General features: G+C 46.8%; 1 pseudogene; it reads right to left on the minus strand.

The window, feature by feature from the left end:
• Positions 1 to 213: 213 nt before the first annotated feature.
• LOC128876045 (U6 spliceosomal RNA) lies at positions 214 to 288 on the minus strand (annotated as a pseudogene).
• Between the last annotated feature and the right edge of the window lie 4,698 nt (positions 289 to 4,986).

Consider the following 4,986-nt stretch of genomic DNA (forward strand, 5'->3'; position numbering starts at 1 on the left):
TCAGGCCAATGTGGTAGTGGTTCGCACTGTTCGGTGGTGAAATCAATCTTTCTCCCGAGGGTATATATTCTCTCGCTAGTAGCAAAGCAGACCAAAAATCGTGGAAACGAAAGAGTACAGGGAGGGTGCAGATATCTTTGTTTTGTAATTTATTTAAGTGATTAACTATTTTCTTAATCTTATCTTCTTATCTACAACGTACAAAATATATTAAAAAATGTGAAACGCTTAATGATTTTGCGTGTCATCGTTGCGCAGCGGCCATACTCGTCTTCTCTGTATCGTTGTGCACGAAATCTTCTAAGCTTCTTCACCCTCGATGCGTAACCTCCAAAAGAGTCATGCTCCTCATGAACAGACCTCAATTACCGCGATCACCCACGTTTCTACCGCGATACGTAATATTATCCCCTCGGATAGCAATATCTCGCACCCTCTCTTTGGTCTGCTTCGCGTCGCAAAACGTCGCGTTACAAAGGCATCTGCTTTCTTCGAGCTCGAGTGGCGGGTATTATCCAAAAAGGACAGCAGGTTAAAGGATAGTCGACGGTTTCGTTGTTTGTTGTTCGAACAGACTGGAGGCCGTATGATCGATTAAGAGAAAAGGGTATCGACGCAGTGGTTGGCGAGTGATGCCGGTCTGTAAGGTGGACCAGGAACGTCGGTGGTGGGCGCCGTCGAAGCAGCGGTTATCTCGGCAATTAATATGATTGAGGAGACATCTCTCACGTCTCCGTAATATCCAGCAATGGCCCAAGTTCTGATTGCTTTCCCCGTTCCACCCACGCTTTGCTTCGCTATCTCGAATGCCATAACCCTAGCGCACTTCCTCGCTCCTTCCACGATGTTCCGAGTTAACGAAACTGAGTTACGGTACTCGACGCGCCAACTACCAGCCCCCGTTGCTTTTTCACCTTGGTCTTCCATGACGCGGACTAGCTTGCGCATCTGGCGAGGGTACGCTTCGACCAAGTGTCGAAGACATACACGAAGGCGCTCTGGTGTATCTAGCATATAATTAATTTTGAATAAATCTGTCACAGAATGGGGGTAGTCGTTGGTACCCGTTCAAGTTCGCGAACGTTGCGCGTTTGTTGCTAATGGTCGGATCCATATTGCGTGCGCGATCTTTGGTTTGTATCGCGGCGTGCGGAGAGAAAGACCGAGGGTAGCGTGGTCGGTCGCGAAAGGGGGTTGGAAACGTGGAAGCAGCTCGGGATATATAAAGAGACGTGGAAGCAGGAGAGAGCGAGCATCACACTCAAAGTGGTACGTGACAAACCGGCATCAGTTCTTATCTGTTGGTCCCGTTTACCGTCCCCGCGGTGCCACGGATGCTACGGTGTTCCCGTGATAATCCGAACGTTCCACCCTCGCTCGACGTTTGCCAGCCAACCTCTTACTCCTCTTTCCTCTTTTCCCTCTCTCGTTTTGAAACGGTAGCAGCAACGGAGGCAGCATCGCCGGCACCGCTTGTAGAAGTAACGACAACGCCGGTGGTGGCGACGCTGGCAACGGCACCTTCGTCTCCTCCTCCGTTGCTTCGATGCTAGGCGCAGCCAGCCTCCGGCTGGCGTCGGTTTGTATACCTTATAACCGGTATGTGACGTTATAATCGCGATCGTGCGTTACCTACCCTTGCCAGGTCCACCGTACTCGCTCACTCCACCCTGACACCTTCACCTACTATTCCACCTCTCTCTTCTGGCCGCATTTTCGCGCGCACTCCCTCCCGGACAACCTCCGCGAGTGTGTGTGCGTGTCAAGGGAGGCAAAGGCGCAGAACGTGCCTATCTGTGCTCTTACCTCAAATGTAGCCGCCCCTCGCGAACGAATTCCCTTCTGTAGCCGCGTCTGTATGCAAGCACCGCAGTTTGCGACTACGTCACGACCGCCTCGTAAACTCGGCAGCTTGAAATCAAACGCCTCACCCTTGGAACATCCTGGCTGTAGCTGCGCCGCGATTTTGGTTACCTACCGCCCCTATCTACCTACCTACCACTCGATTCTGACTTATCTTCTTTGTAATATCGAATATCGCGGTATAACCGTTTCGAAAACTTCGTGTTTTTAGCGAGGAACGTTAGGGAGCCTTCCGACAAAATTGAAGGGTGAAATTAACACGTTCCTTTAAAATTTCGAACCTTCTGATAGTATTTTAAAGTGTTGGATATGAAAGGAAGCTTTTTTAAAAGAAATTTTATATGATTTTGATGCAAAATGACACAAATTAACACTTCCACGAAGCCACAAAGTTTTAGCAAATAGGGGGAGTCTACGCGTTGTTTCTTACGAGCCATGTGCTTTCGATGCGGCCAGAAGAGTTGGAATAATAAACGGTCTAGAACAGGGATGCCCTGCGGGGTAGGAGTGGTTTTTAAATGAATATTTTGTCACGAAATTGCTGTTTCGGTAGCCATTGAATAATAATACCGTGACACAGGCATGTCGATTCGTTTGCGTATCGAAATGGACGTATTTGTTTGGATTAATTTCAATATTTGCCACCGCTTATTTGAGTGAAAAGACATTTATAAGGGTGAAATATGTGAAACCTCATTACAGAGCGTGTTTATTAGATAAATGTTTGCAATCAGTTTCAATGACAGAGAATGATAACTTTGAACCCTTACGAAATTTGTAGAAATCATTAGCAGGAAAGGTTTGATGCCCTCTGGTCTTGAAAACCAGTAGAAGAGCAAGACAGTTACGATAGAAACACGCGAGACTGCAGCAAGGTATCGGTACCTATCTTTTGTACAGACCTGTCGGATAGCAAACGAAGAAGAGTATCGTTTGGGTGTCCGCACGAAACGAAGACACTGTGCATGCTCCTTCTTCTGATTAACCTCGGAAAAAGAAAAGGAAGTCAAAGACGCGACGATCCTTTGTGCCGTCGAACGAACCAACGTCGGGAGAGCGGGGACGTTAGATTTCCTTCCACTCTTTTCTTTCTTAGCTCGAATTGGAGATTTCGCCGCGGGTATGCGAGACGGAAGCAAGCAAAGATGCCATCCGCGACGTGGCCTCTCGGTGTCCTTTTTTTTTTTTTTTTCTAACAACGTGGAGAAAATGTTTCGTTCTAATTAGAGCACGGTAAGGAAAGCAATATACGCGACGTACGAACGGAGCTCTCGTGAAAGCACTCGGGGTTTAGCGATAGCGGAGCTTGCTTGTCGGGTGTATAAAACGATAAATAGCCCCGTCATGAACGCGATAGAGAAAAAAAAGAGACGGCCGAGCAAGTTTGCGTTGGCGACAGAACGAGAGGACGAGAGAACGAACACATGTCCGTGTCACCGTCGCCTCTCCTCCCTGAATCCTGGAATTTATGTCGGTCAGTGAATCACGTCAAAATTTGATTTGTCGATGGCTTTTATAGCGGCAAGTTATTGCGCGCGCGTTAGGTACAAATTCGGTATGGTATACGTCGACGATGTTTCAAACATTTCCACTTTGTCGGCCGCGTTGCGTTTCCGAGGAGGATCGCTCTCGTCGACTGGCCGAGGTTATACGGCTCTCGTCGATGTGCTTTCGAGCGAATGTTCTTTCTCGTCTATCCGACAATCGCTCTAATTTACGTGCCTCGATTTACTTTGGAGGTGTGGGTACATAACGATTGTTTCGTTCGATTTAATCGAGTAGATCGAGTAGCAGAATTCTGTACATCGAGTAATCGTACTGTAGAAGTGTCTACGAAAAATAAGGCACGGAGATTCGAACCGTTTTTCCTACACGACCAATCCCGCATTCTAGGATTCGTGTTCTTGTTTGACTCCTTATTCTTGGGTATGGGGGGGGGGGGGGCGATACTATAGTATCAAAGAACCTTGACTCGTTTACGTTTCGATCATAGGAGCGCGAGTTTTAAATTTGATACCGGACTTTTAAATCGAATTGTACACTTGCAATTGGTTTGTTTTTAATATTTGGCTGCATGTATATTCTTTTGAATAAAAGTTGGAAAAAATAAACGTTCAGCTGTCAAAATTGTTCAAATAATATACGCATTGATATTTTTTCAAATTTAATTTCGAAAATCAGGCTTCTAAGAGTTAATTAATTATGTATTCATCCTCGTTATCGACAACATTTTGCCATCTGGTGTGGAAATTTTCGATATCTGATCGCTAAAAATCAATTGGTACACGGTGAGCTGATAAATAATAAACAAGTATTGACATTCGCAGAAACGACATTGATGGAAAGCTCTGGAAATGTAACTCTTGCAATAATTGAGGCTTCTACGATAACCAAGCAACCGGGTGTCTCGTAAAATAACGAAGAATTTTCGAAAGCATTCGCGAGTGCAAAGGTGATTCGCGATACTTTGTGGGAACTTAAGGAGGGAAGCGGTCTATAATTAGAGGATCCAACGCGCCCGATGACGTCGCTGGTCATATAAGTCGAGGACTCTCTGTGCGCGAATCGTTTGGCACGCCGACACGGTGTCGTTGTTCGCGTCGCGTCCCATTTTGGCACGCGAATTGGAAATCATCGTCGGATCGATTCGCGCGTCGAAGTGAATTTTTAATACGCGAACGCGTATTTACCTGGAAAGTACGGACGGATTTTCGAAACGTTGCCACGACTGCAGTCAGGCGGCACCGACGGGAGATACGCATATATCAAGCGGGCACAACGAATATATCATTCATAATTTGTTCGGAACGGTTGATTTGTAGCCCGCGACGTGTGGCGTCGAGCTGTCCCCCGTACATGTATTCTCTCTATCTATCTATCTTATTCATTCACACGCGTACACGTACATTTCCTCTTTACCACTCTGCGCTCTCTTTCCCGCGCGAACGCACGGTATCGCCGTTTCGCTCTTTCCTCTGTCTCTAACACTCCCGTTTGCCACCGAATCTCCTCTCCCCCGACCGTTTGATATATCCGCGTCGGGCCACGTCACGCGGCATTCTATCCCCCGTGAGTGTAGATTGAAATTAATACCCAATAATGCTTGTAAATCATTAGGGAAAT

This window comes from Hylaeus volcanicus, chromosome 4, assembly GCF_026283585.1.
Source record: "Hylaeus volcanicus isolate JK05 chromosome 4, UHH_iyHylVolc1.0_haploid, whole genome shotgun sequence".
In the NCBI taxonomy this organism is placed as follows: domain Eukaryota; kingdom Metazoa; phylum Arthropoda; class Insecta; order Hymenoptera; family Colletidae; genus Hylaeus; species Hylaeus volcanicus.